Raw genomic sequence first — 14,149 nt, 5'->3', positions numbered from 1 at the left:
TGGTCGTAGTCCTGCACTCCATTGCAATTTCCCTAATTCAATTTAGAGCCGTGCTCTATATGCTGCCGCCCAATCAAGTAATTGCCGTGGTTGGCGGGGAGGGGCGTGGCACCGGCATCAGGATAATGCAGCTAAGCAGCCGGCCTTTTTCTTGTGCGGTAGTAAAATGAAATAAGCCGAGTCGGATAAAAAAGGGAAGCAAAAGGCAGAGCTGGGAGCTGAGAACTGAGAACTGGGAGCCAAAGCGAAAGCCAAAGCCATTTAATAAATGCCACAATTTTCTATCCATCCTACTTGTACTTGTACTCGAGATATTGCCACACGCTGCCATTGTAATGCACATAAAATATTTTCATTTTATTTTCAATATACTTTATCCATTCCCAGCCAGGATTTCCAAGTGACTGTGTGTGTCCGTGTGGGTGGGTAGATGTTTTTTTACATTTTACGACTACGACAAATAAAATGTGCATGATTTTATGATCTGTTGATATTCCATTACAATTTTGTAAATATTTTGTTGCTGCTGGTGCTGCTGAAGACTTGGAGCTCTTAGTCGCCCCCACATCCTCGCACTTATATTGCTGTTACAATAGACTTACAAACACATTCCAAACTCGGCACATCCTTCCTCATCCTGGATATTCGTTCTTTTGGGCGCTCAGTTCTGGGTTCTGGCTTCTGGATTCTCGATTCTGGACGGGAAAAGGATGTTGGGGGCTCTGCACAGCATTTCCCACAATGGTGAACTTCTGATAGGAGAAAAATGGATGAGGGGGGTAGCAAACTGGCTAGCTAGGCGTCTGATTGCTTTTACTTGGCTGCTGCCTGTGCTGCCTGCAAGGGAATATTTTTGTATTTTAAGCTTATTTTTTATCCAATATGCACAATGATGCTTATAAAATATATTGCTCATGAATATACATAGAGACATATGTATCCTGCCGAAGCAGGCTCCCACAATTCCGTAGGGTATCCGGATTGCCTGCTCATGTGGCTCTGTGTGAGATGTGAGATTATTGCATATTATGGCCCTCAAATGCAACAATTCAAAGTTCGAACAAAAGGCAAACAGCCGCAGCTGCAGCAGCAGAGGCAGCAGCATCAGAAGCAGCTAGTGGCTTCTAAATTTTTAAGCAGCAAAATTGCTAAGCAAATTTGTGTTAAATTTTTATTTCCACACAAACAGCCAGAGCAACTTGCATAAATGATTTATAGCCGCTAACAAAATGCCGTCGTCGCCTTTCGTCTTCACCATTTTGGGCGATTCTGCCTCAGCTTTTGCTCTTGCCACTTCAACTTCAGCTGCCACTGCTAGTCAAGCGTCAAAATTTGTGCCGTGACCAAAAACAGGCGACCATTTGCAGGACAAATTCGCCCCGGTGCCTGCCCCCCCTCTATTGTGTGTGTCTGAGTGAGTGGAGTGTTCGTGTCTGTGTGAAGCCCACGCAGGACGACGAGAGAGCTAACAGAACACTCGAGACTCGAGATTCAAGATCCGGGATTGGGGATTGGGGACGAGACGCAGCCTCACGCTCGTAAAATTTTATATCCAATTTTACGATTTGTGACGCAAAAAGTGAAACTAACCATTTCGACATTAGACATGAACACATCTCGGCCAGAGTCCACACTTAGAAAATATTTAAATTAGAAATTCTAGAGACAACTTAACTTAATTTTTAATAACTTGGCTATGTATTGTACATATGTGGGAGATAAATATCCCTAGTACTAAGAGCTAACTACTTCGAAGTATATTTATTTTTTCATAAATGTTATTTTTCCCGTCGATTATACTTTCCTACAATTTCAAAGGATCTACAACGACATCGTGCGTTTTTTCCGAGTGTCTAGTTGAGAACGAGCAACAGCCTATGCCTGAGCCACAGCGACAGTGACAGCTCTGGGGACCGGACCGCTGGTGGTTGCGGCAACGGCGGTGGCAGCGGCGCTGGGAAAAGCGGTGGGAAAATCGAAGGGGAGAGCGAATGGAAAAGCGGGAACGGAACATCAGCTGTAGCAGCCTGCAGCAGCTTGAGCGTCAACGAGCGAACAAACGTCAAGGATGCTGTGCATATTTTTTCGTCAGGCACTCGTTTTCGTTTTGCCTGCCACTCTGGCCATTTCCACTACTTGGCCTTTTTTTCGGCCGGCTCCTTTTTGCCTTTTCTGTTTTTGGTTATTCGATTTTGGCGATGACAGCCAGGGCGACATTAAATGCCCCGCTTCAGTTGTTTGTGCTTTGTGGTCTAGGCCTGAGAAATGAAAATGAAAATGGCGAAATGGGCATGGAATGGGTATGGGTATGGGTGACTGTGATGGAGATGAAGAGCTGCCGTTTGGAAGGAAGGAGGAGCACGGTCTGTCAGCTGGCCACATGGCCATCTGCCCTTCATTCTCCATCTACCATCCACCATCGGTCTCCTACCTCGCATTCCGTTCATATTGATGGTCATGGTGACGCCCAACAATGCCATCCTCTGTTGGGCGCCAGTTTTACTGCCCAACGAGGGCAGCTCCTTGAGTTGATTAAAAGAACACATACGCACTATGATTAAAGAACATTTTCTGTAAGTGCAAGTGCAAATATCAACAACCAAAGCAAATAAATGCGGTAAATATACCTACAATTCGAGCAATCCAAAGAAAAGTCTTTATTTTAGGAAATATAAACAGATTATTATACTGTATATATATAGATAAAAAGTCTATGAATATTGTATACAGTTTTTAATTGGGAAAGCTACTTTGTGTATGAACTATAGCTTTTGATGAATTTCCTTGAAAAGTAAGAGCATGTTATTTACCAAAATTTCCATGAAATACGAATTAAAGGAATCAAAATAAGATTGATAATTTGACCTCACTTCTCATAGTTCGAAAAATGGCAAATGGAAAATGGCAAATACAGATAGAGCTACTCTCCTCGGATGAGAAATATGTGCCATGCTTGGCCGGCCTTTTGGTATTGACAATCCCTGCGGCTGTGTTGACTCAAACCGAGCCGAAGTCATCACCAATGCTGGCCCCACTGCCGACACCTCATCCTTTGCCTTGGGTGAGCCGTGGTGGGATGATGAGAGTCCTGTGCCTTGGCACATGTATTTGGCAAATCAATGGCTGACCGGGTGTCATTAAATGCCTGATCGTTTAATGCCCCCTCAGCACAATCCCACTATTTCGCACTACTCCCCCAGCTGGATGCACCAGCTGCTCCTTTGGCCAGCTGAAGGATGTCACCCATTTTGGGGTGGTGTGTGTTTGGGGGGTCGACTTCCTTTTCGACCCCGGCGTCGTCGGTCGTTGCTGTTTATCGTTTCGCACTTCCGCCGGTCAACTTCCTGCAGCGATTGGCCCGGCGACAGGGGCCAAAATCAATTGGAAATTAATTTCATGCTTTGATTACCGGCCATGACGCACGTTTTATGACCTTGAATACGACACTTTTGTGTCGTCGGTGTCCAGGACTCCTTCATTGCTCCCCCAGCTCCAACAGCTCCACCAGCTCCTGATGCCCTCGTGTCCATTTCCTCACTAAATTAGCCAGGCAATGGCATGAATTGAAACGAGCTCTGGCTGCGATTCCCTGATTTCGGGGGATGGCTCACTAACTGCCGATGGCCGGCAAAGTCTGGTATTGCCTTCAATTTATCAAAGCCACGGCTCATTCGTCGATGCCTGTCAGGTATTTTAGCCTGAATGGTGGATAAGGGGTATGAGGAATATGGGACATGGGGTTAGGATATCAGGGTAGATGGGCATCTGGAACGTGGGCGACTCGTTAATTGAAATGTTTATATGACTTTTTATGGCCTGCCAAAAAGGCCCATTACGTTAACGGGATTTCAATGGAGCGCCAGTGCACTGATTAAACTAATTCCCACCAATAAGTCTTCGCCAAAGGAAAGTGCGAAAAATTCCCTTATTGCCAACTTCAACGAGCTCTATGTAAAGGTATGTAAAAATATTGCATTAAATTTACTTTGTCCAAGTTTCCTTGGGGGAAACTGCGCCGCTGCTGCGTCTTTCACCTTTTTGCATCCTTTGTGTCAGCAAAGTTTTTCTGCACGTTTGTGCAAATCCATTCAATATGGCTGCCGTTGCCGCTGCCCGTGCACTGACAAAAAATACTATTAATTTATTAAACCACTATGAAATATTCATACCGTTGTGTTTGTATCTGCTTTGCTAAATTGCGCATAAACTGTATTGATTATAATTGGTAGAAAAACAGCAAACACTCACATAACATATACATAGTTTAGCTTGATTGTTAAGGATTTTCTCCTGTGTGGATTTGCTCCGGCTGCGACTCCGGCGAACAGCTCCGACTGGGGAAGGATCTCCGGTGGGGCACGAGGTGAGATGTGGAAGGTTCGAGGAAGGAGCACCTCCTGCGGACAATCTTAGGCTGCCTGCTGCCGCTTGTCGCATGCCAGCTCACTCGTTTATTCAATGCTTTTCTTCGATTCTGCAGCAAAGTTGGATTTCGCCTTTTGTCGACAGGACTGGCGCGGGGGTGAGCGGGGCAACTGGGGCAGGCAGGCGGAGGACGAACGCATTTGAGGATAACCAAAAGGTGCTTTTATATGCTTAATGGAAAATCTAATTTATGACCTATGGCTTTCTGTTCGTTGCGTTTTCCCAGCTCCCCGGCATCGTCCTCCTTCGACCATGTCGTCGTCCATCGATTCCGCAGACATTTCTGCTTTAGATTTGTATTTGTCCTTTTTGCAGCAAGGAGCTGCTCGCCAGGAGGTCGACCAACGGGAAGGGGTTGGGGGCAGACCAGCAGCGCCAGTCTATTCTAAAACAAATGAAGATTAATGCGAATCGAATGTGCTGCCTTTGTAAGTAGGAAAAGGAGTGCAGGTCCCCGGTCCCAGTAGCTGGAGCACTGCTCCTCCATTCCAAGCCACACACCACCATTCAAAAATTAAACATTCCGAATGCATTTATAATTTAAATGAATAACCCAGCCATTTCTTACCTCTCTGGCTCTATTCTTCTTTGAATGCACTGAGAAGAAAAACCATATTAAAGGCAATAAGCTCTACATATTAATGGACCAACATTTGTTATTTATATACAATATTTAACGTAGGTAAGTAAAACTTGTATTGCACCAGCTGGTTAATTATAGATTTATTTACAAAAAAAACTCTTCTTTGATCTGTGTATCATTTATAATGATCATCTTTGTTCCAAGAGACTCGAACATTCTTAGCTCGTTATAAAGAACATATGTTTTTTTTCTAATTCAGAATTATTGTAGCTACATATCAGACATTGAAATATAAACTAGTTGCATTATATTTATGCGAACTTTACTAGGAGTTATACAAATTTTTTTAAATACGAATTTGTATTAAGTAATTGAGATTGTGATTCTTCATCTTCCCAACAATATTTATTATTTAATGCAAATATATTTACTTATTCGTTACTGAAGTAAATCCAGATGAAACCTGAGTTTCAATAATTACGAATTTCCAAATTTAAATTTAGCATCAATTTGTACAACCATTTCCATTTATCTGAAGGGATTTTCCCCAGTTGTACAACTATCTCTCATTTCTTTTATTTCCTTTGCCACTTCTTTTGACTCGATTCAAGGGCCAAATGAACGGAAGTTTTAGCGCATAAATTTGAATGAAATGATGGTCCCAGTGCCATTTCCCAATGTGTGGATGGCCAAATGATGAGTGATGGGTGGGCCACGCCCAGCCGCCCGCCCATTGCCACGCCCACTTTACCCACAATCTGTGCCCGCCCATCCAAACACGCAATAAATTGCCCAAAAATTATGTTTTACACAACTTGCCGCAAATTGCGCAATTCGAGGGAAGTTGGCCAAAAACGAGAAAAAAAAAGGGATGGGATGGGAAAATGGGGCAGTTGCAACTGCTGCATTGCAATTGACGGCGATTATCGCGGCGAAAATAGTTTTGTTTGTTCTGCTGGCAGTGCGGTGTTTGTTCAAAGGTTTCTCGCTGGGTCTATTGGCATTTTAAACGTTATCGGAAACTAACCGAAAACTCCCAAAAACCCGTCTATATGTGTGCTCCAAAAATTTATAAGCCCCGGCATTTTGGTTGTGTTTCGCAGTGTGCTGCGTGTGTGTTGCACGTTGCAAATGCGAGTTGCTGCTGCTGTTGCTGTTGCTGTTGCTGCCTGCCAAAAAGTTGTTGCCGCTGCAGTTGCGCTTTTTGTGCCCGGGTCGAGCTTTGGCTTGTCCTGCCACGCCCCCATCTGCCCCCCACAACATATGTATGTGTTCGTATTCCTGGGCAGTTCAATTTGGAGCAAAGCGGAGCAATTAAGTGTAAAAATGCGAAACACATACGCGCAAAGTGCACACAAGACCACGACCACCAAAAGCGCACTTTCAGCTGCCACGCCCCCTGATCCTCCCACTCCGCCGACACCGCTTCCGCCCCTGCGCCCCTGCGCCTCCGCCCCACTGCATCCGCCCCCTCTGAAAACCACGCATGGGGGGCCATGGCCATGTCACCTTCTAAACGAAATGAGCAGCAAATTGGCAGTAAATTTGTTTGCTATTTTTCTTGCCCTGCTTCGGGTTCGTTCTGCAATTTGCTGTTTTGCTCGTTTTCAGTTTTCCAGCTTTTCTTTTTAGAAATGTGCAACAGTTTTTGTTGCTGCCGGTTGTTTGGTTGTTTTATATATTTTTCTTAGTTTTCTTTTTTTTTTTTTTTTGAGTTTAGTTACCGGGCAAACTAGTTTTGGAAAATAGCCCAAAGGGGCAAGAAGGAGCAAAAACACCGCAGTGGCCCTTTCGCCCCTCCTCCCCCATTGCCGCTTAAACTTGTTCTGTGTGCAAATTTAATTTTTTCGCCGTTTTTTGACCAACTGAGATTCAGATTACAAGCCATAAATGCAGCTGGTTGTTGCTGCTGTTCCGCCGACTGCAATAACTCGAAATCAAATCGCAGCATGGAGTCGCCCAGTCGCAGCACTCTGTCATGGAGTCGCCAGCCAACGCCCTCCGAACCACCCACAGATATATATCCCGATAACCCCGCACCACACACCCCGCAACCATGTCGACATTCAGACGTAGACTCTCCTCCACTCATACATATATCGTGGTCCCATATATGCTGCCATGGCCAACTGGACATCATTTACGGCTGCCGCTGACACGCGCTTGAAACTCGCCCGCTGGGCAAACGGTCGATGACGACAGCCGCCGGACATTTTGTCGGCGGACACCGGACCCTCGGCGGGGGGATGGGTGTAGCGGGGTTGGGGGGGGGACAGTGTACCTAAGCTCTACACTATCAAAAACAATGTAGTAGGTCTAAATCGGTTCAGGTGTCTGTAAATGCGTCTATTTGAATCTTAAGTATAAACATCACTTGGGAGTTTTGAAATTCAGTAAATATTATGTTAATAAACATTTGAACTTTTCTTAAACATACATACATGAAAGCCCTTTGGCTTAAAATAAAAGTTAGCCATATAGCTCCAACAAGTAACATTTTATAAGTTTAATTATAAATTCAGACAGCTTATTTTAATTTAATATAACCAGGAAAAAATTAAATAAAAAACACCACAATTTGTGCTCCTTCACTTCATTTGTGCCATTCATTTGGCACATGTTATTTATGTTTATGATCTTCTGTATACTTAAGTGAAAACGAATAACTAGTGAATAAACTCATGAGCATTTGGTTTACTGTGGAATTTATCGTTCCATAAACCTACTGACAATTTATGGCACTTTTATGCATTTTTGATGAAATTTTCCGAGTGCAGGCCCAGAGTCTGGCATTGGCAACAAATGCCGTAAGTGGTCGACGCACAGAGACAACGGACAACAGGACATACCTCGAATTTGGATGGGATTTGGGAGGGGAACCGAGGTGGACACGGCTCCACGGTGCCAGCAGCAACCGCTGGGAGTAATCGACGTCGAGTTGGGGCAATTGATTAGAAGAACTAGCTGAAAAATGTGCCCATGCAGAAACATCGAAACAGGAACCAGTCAACCGGCCGGCTCCAATCCGTTGCCACTTTGGACTGGGACTCTGATGTGGACGGCATGATCGCCTACCGGTCACCGATGCCCAGGCATCTTTGGCACAAAACTGGATAACTGTCCAACTGGCTGACTGGCTGACTGGCTGACTGGAGACCTAGACCCTGGCGCTGTAGCCGCAAATTGGCGAGAAATATTGGCGCACAAATCGATTGGCCAATGAATATGTATTGACCAGCCCAGGCAATAAGTATGTATGGTATGTACGTCGGGTGTCTGGCGGTAACCCGAGGTGTTGTGCAGAAAATTGCAAAATATATTGCCACGAGAGTTGGCAAGGCATGAGAAATATGATATTAAATATTATGAAAGCGGATGAAAATGCACTGCACGTTGCCAATCTTGTTAGCAGCCAATCAGGGATGTAACAAAATAATTGCCTGTGATTTGGCTGCCATTATTCACACTTTGTTAAACGAGCTGCTTCAATTAATTCAGCCGCCTTGAATAAGTGCTCAGCTAGGCGATAATTCATTTTTAATAATTTACCCATTCCCAGATACATACTCCTTAATGCCTCAACAGTACATTGTGAATAGCCATTATAAGACACAGGACACCGAATAGTTGAAGTTTGAAACGGTCTTAAGATAAGTAAACTTACTACATTTATAAGTCCTAATTTACCAGTAATTACTGAAATGTAAATTAACATTAAATTGAAAGCTGAAGCTAATTTTTACTACAGCCAAGCTACTATATAAAGTTTAAAACTACAGCTCAAAACATAATTTATTAAATATGTTTATTATTAAATAAATTATTAAAATTTAAGTGGGATTGCCGCAAAGAAACCGTTAAATTCGGCAAGTGTTGCTGGTTTCAAAAGATAGGTGGCGCAACACAAGGCGCCCTCTATATTATGTAGATATGTGCTCATTTTACATCAAAGATAACAAACGTAGAATACACTTTAAATAAATATATTTTTTTAATGAAGCGGGCTCGTTTTTTTGTTATTTCAAATAACAAACATACTCAACAGGGATACATTTCATTTGCTATATTGCTTAATATAAACCATTCCCTACGAATCTCAATTCGCTCAACTTGCTGTGACTATTTACTTGTCATGCTTTGAAAAGCAGGCTTTTAATTTGTTTTTTTTTTTGCTGGATAGCCAATGATTAGATAGGTTACAGTCAAAGCCCAGCTCTTTCTCTACTTTCTTTATTTTTAATATAGTTCTGCAGCGAATTAGGCCAGTTGGATGTGAATCAACAAGTGGCTCGGCCTGCGGGAGTAATCCGATGCACTGATCCAGTTGCTAATGTAATTACCAGGTTGCTGAGGCAAGAGTTCCATATCTCGTCTTAACATTTCTAATCATTTGTCGGTCATGTTTTTTGTTCGGGCCTTGGTTGGAGAAGTTCGTTAACGAGCTTTTGATACACTTTCCACCACCCCATCCCACATCGCACAAACACTGACCTCTGACTTGATTTCAGTTTGATATGGGTGCGGGAAAGAGCTGACTAGGGGCCAAGGCAAGGGCTCCAATAAAGGCGTAAATTAATTAACAATATCGTATTTCCGAGCGCCGCAAGTGAGCTCGGCAAACCGCTCATAACAAGTCAAAATCCTATGTTCCCTCCAGATCCCACATTCCCCCCGCCACAAAGAAAAACGCCCATTTTTCCTGTAGGGTAATATATATGCCCGGCATATGCGAGTTTCCTTATGTTTATTTGCATAAGTAGCTCAACTCGCTGTTGGGAAAGCGGCCGAAGCGGGAAAATGGTGAGGGCGGGGAAATGGAGAAGGCGGTGTGCCTTGCTACCACCATACATATGTCCTTACAAAATTACGGCCAAAAGAATGGGCTGACAAACAGACGAAAGGCGAAAGGGCAAAGGGACCGATTCAACTAGTTGAATGATGTCCTTAATAATGAAGGAGCAAACCAGAACCTTAAATAAACATGACCGCTGCTCCTCCAATCGCTCCTTCATCCTGAACCGCCCATCTCGCATTACGGATGGACTCTAAGCGGAAATATTTGTTTTCAGACAGTTTTATCTTTCGGGTCAAATCATATGTCATCTTTTGCGTATTTATTTTGCCGGCAATAAATTTTGCAACAGCAACAGCCTCGAGGGGGGAAGTGGATGTGTATGGATATATGGACACATTTTGGGCTCACATCGGACAGGTGGATGTGGATATGGAGATATATATGAGATGTGCGTGTGCAGGGGTTGTCCGGATTGTCCGGACTACGGACTCCAGGCCACATTATTAAGAAACTTTCCAGCCCGTTGTCGTCCCGCCTTGTCGGCAATGAAAATTGCGGTTTATGTTAATCACGAGACATCCACAAAAGCAAAAAAAAAAAAAAAAAAAACGGTCCGAGCACCGAAAAATTGACAAATTGCTCCGAATGCGAATATACGTTCTGGTGGTAAGTCGTCGTTCTCGAGGATTGATTTATGTGTGTAGGCGTGTGTGAGCTGTTATTTTTGGGTGACTGTTCATGGGTGTATGGGTTTATGGGTGTTCTTGTGGGCGTTGGGCGGTTGCCGTGGGGGCGGGCACTGTCCTTGGGGCTTCTTCATCTGTCCCGGTTGCAGACAATTAGGCAGACGGTTTGTCAATCCATCCGATCCGTTTTCCCTTTCTCCCCTTACCGTCTTTATTCGAATTATAGCACGTAGCAACGTGTTACAACCTAATTAAAATTAAAAAGGACTTCAAGTCCTTGACACGACCAACCAGCGGGGGGTTCCACATGGCGGATGGGGGCAGGGCACGGCATTCAGAAGAGCCAGCGATACGTCACAGAAAGTCAAAATTCGTGGCAGCCCTCCAGCTAACCGCCACTCAGACATGGACGTATCCGTAGCACACTGAAAGAAACGGGTGGGATTAAAAAATACGATCCTATAAATTAGAAAGCAAGTGTAAATATTGATAGCTCCGAGTTCTACTTTATTTATTTCCTAGTTTTTACTCTCTCCACTCTGTGAATATTTGTTTTCCAAAAGAGAATTTCATTTGCAATGACGAGTATTCATATTTTTTACAGTGCACTTTGGTACACCTATGGCCACATGAGGGCATCTCTAATGTGCACACAAAACGTGCTAATGCTAATGGGTAGGGTAGGGGTGGGGGTTTCGCATTCGCAACGCCGCTCGGGATGGTGGTTCAGGGGTCAGAGGTCAGGGGTGTTTTCGAACCCGCACACGCTGCTGCCGTTGTCTTGATGTCAAATGTAAGTGGCACTGCAGCCAAGGCTGCTGGCGGTTGACGGCTGACGGTGGACTGCGAGCAGAATGCGCCTGCATCTCTATCTGCATCTGCATCTGCATCCGCATCAGAACGGGAATCGGAATCAGCATCCCTAGATATGCACACTGGTAAAATTGTTAAATGTATTAGCCAAATAAATGGTACTCTAATATTCAAGCGGATTAACCACAGCTTTGTTCTCTAGCTTTTTTAAAGATAAATAAATAATAATAATAATAATGTTTAAATAGCATTTTTCTACATGTAACTTCTTCTTGCGGCAAGATAAATTCTAAGTTTTAACCTACTTGCGTCAAGTGTATCGATGCGAACCCAGGAAGAGCATCTCCTCCTGGTGGCAGGCCATAACTACAACTGTAGAATAGATTGTGTGTACAAATTGAGAGGATATATATTTTTTTCTCATTTCTGCAAACTGAATCGCTGTTTGTCGGATGCTCACTGATATTGTAGTTAGGATAGAAGCGCTCCTGCCAGCCTGCCTTCGCAAGGAGCCCGCCTCCTTCGACGCTCCCCCGATTACAATCAATATAAATCACATTTACCCAGAGCGAAAATGCTTTCTACTTCAGTGAAGAAGCCAAAAATTCATACGCAACAGGGGAATTTGCTACTTTTTTACGATATGCGTATATGCGTATGTGCCTGTGTGTAAATGTTTATATATTGTACAACAGCAGACACAGTCGCAAGAGGGGGGATTGAAGGGGATATCTACAGATGGCGCCGGCTCCTTTACTCCTACTTTTTCCACTTTCGACTTACCACGTCTATTTTTTTCCATTTGCCCAGGATACGAAAAATACAAAAACCCCCAAAAAAGCCAACAGGCAGGCAGGCAAATATGCAACAAATTCTCATTCAAAACACGCACGCAAATTTCTCCAATTCGCTGGTTGGATAAAAAAAGGGAAAAGCTGGGAAAAATCCAGAGGAGATGGAGGGGGGAGTCCTAGACCTGGCGATGCGAAACCGATGCCAAGTGTAATAGAATGAGGATCGAAAAACGTACAACAAAGGATGGCATAATAATAAAAAATTTAAGATGTGTAAAAAACATAAAAAGAAAATTCATTTGCGCCAAATTTGTGGATTTCACCTTAATCTTTTCATGGCTCCACTCTCCCCAAAGCCAACAAAGTGTGCGAAAATCGATGTACCTATTGAGTGGGTTACCATTTGGCCCATTTTCCGGCTGCAGTTATGGCCGGGACGGGATGGAAAGGGTTACAGTAACGCCCTCGTCCCTTTTTATTGGTTTTGTGGCCGGAAAAAGTGGGCGGGGACTTTTAGTACACCCATTTCCCAGATCCCCGCGCCGGCCGTAAGAGCTATTTAAGTTGACTTGTCCTGCTCTCCAGTTTTACAATCGCTTACTTGGAATAACGTGCTCCATGTCTATCCATATGTATGTGCATATATGTATATATATACCGTGGCCTATTTGATGATGTATGCCCCGTAATAAGGAAGCTGTACAAGCATACATACGTATGTATGTGGATACGACTATTCCAGATACGAAAAGAATCTTGGATTCACACTAGATATGGAAATGGACGACGGTCCGCCGTTGACAGTGCCCACTACCTACTTGGCGATCCGCTCCAATTGAATTAATTGAAATTCTTCACTCAACTAAGTGAGCACACATCAACGAATCAGTGGAGTGTTCGTGAGAACTTGTAAATACTTCCAGCAATCGCAAGCTTAGTTCCTTCATCCAAGTCTTAATTTTTAGGACAGCTCCACAGTGCGGGTCATTTATCCGAATGTCAGTTGGTTTCCCCTTATCAAATAATGTCAAATAAATTTAAATATCCTGTCCTTACATCATATATGGAAATAAATGTTTCATAATATAATATAAATATAATAGCATACTATTAAACCTCAACAAATAAATTTCAAATCTTCTGAACGGAGGGGTGATAAGCGCAATTGCAATTAAGATATCAAGCCAATGAGAAGCTCAATAAGTGATGCAATAATTGGAATTTATTACACTTGCCTCAGAAGGTCGAACAACTTTGGTAAAGACTTATCTTATTAAAAGTAAAATAACAAGCAAGATTTATTTAAAATTATAAAATATTTTTTAAAACCACTTCTTCATCAAGCTTTTCGCACAATATACAATGAAATAATATATCTAAAACAGTTATATTCGTGCACATATTTATATTTATGTTTAACTATGTGCAAACCGTCTTTCAAATAAATTATTTATATTGAGATTAAATGGACCATTAAATGGTCCGTACTAGAAGTTGAGTGTGAGAATATGGGAATCCCGGCATTTTATTTGCCACCTCCCGAGCACCCACATCATCGCACATCATCGTCTTAAGCGGCAGAAGTGCATAATGCCCGAATCCAGAAGTGGACAAAAATTGAATCTCCCCGGCATATGGTTATAATCCCGCCAAGCGTATTAGCAACTTGGCCAGCGAATGGAAAATGGGAAATTGGGGGAGTGTGTTGGTCAGGGGGGAGTTGGGGGCGGAGGTGGAGGCGGGTGACGGAGGACCAGCCTAATCTATTATGCGGCTGGACAATCTGTTTGTGTGAAAAGCCGTCGGCGATGGTGATTTAAGATCCGAGATGGAAAACAAGCAGAACTGTAACGAGCCAGAGAGCGAGTGCGATTAAATAATCTCACATGAATGGGAGGCGGCTATTTCGAGGCGAATGCTTCTATTTCAATTTCAATTTCAGTTCAGTTTCAATTCGACTATATGCGGGATAGTTGAGATGGCCGGCTTAGTCAGTAATCAACTGCAGTTCGGGGTGGAAAGTGCCAAATGGAAAGTGGGCGGGGAAATCGCT

At 43.4% G+C, this 14,149-nt stretch overlaps 2 long non-coding RNA genes across 2 annotated transcripts; both read right to left on the bottom strand.

Annotated features, from left to right (window-relative positions):
* Positions 1-1,684: 1,684 nt before the first annotated feature.
* On the bottom strand, positions 1,685-2,200 carry lncRNA:CR45589 (long non-coding RNA:CR45589). The gene has a single exon (NR_125157.1). It is a non-coding gene; the product is annotated as a long non-coding RNA:CR45589 (long non-coding RNA).
* An 11,542-nt stretch (positions 2,201-13,742) lies between these two features.
* On the bottom strand, positions 13,743-13,970 carry lncRNA:CR45914 (long non-coding RNA:CR45914). Its single transcript, NR_133392.1, has one exon. It is a non-coding gene; the product is annotated as a long non-coding RNA:CR45914 (long non-coding RNA).
* Positions 13,971-14,149: the final 179 nt, after the last annotated feature.

This window comes from Drosophila melanogaster, chromosome 3R (assembly GCF_000001215.4).
Source record: "Drosophila melanogaster chromosome 3R".
NCBI classification, from domain to species: Eukaryota; Metazoa; Arthropoda; class Insecta; order Diptera; family Drosophilidae; genus Drosophila; species Drosophila melanogaster.
This window is presented reverse-complemented; position numbering and strand designations above follow the sequence as displayed.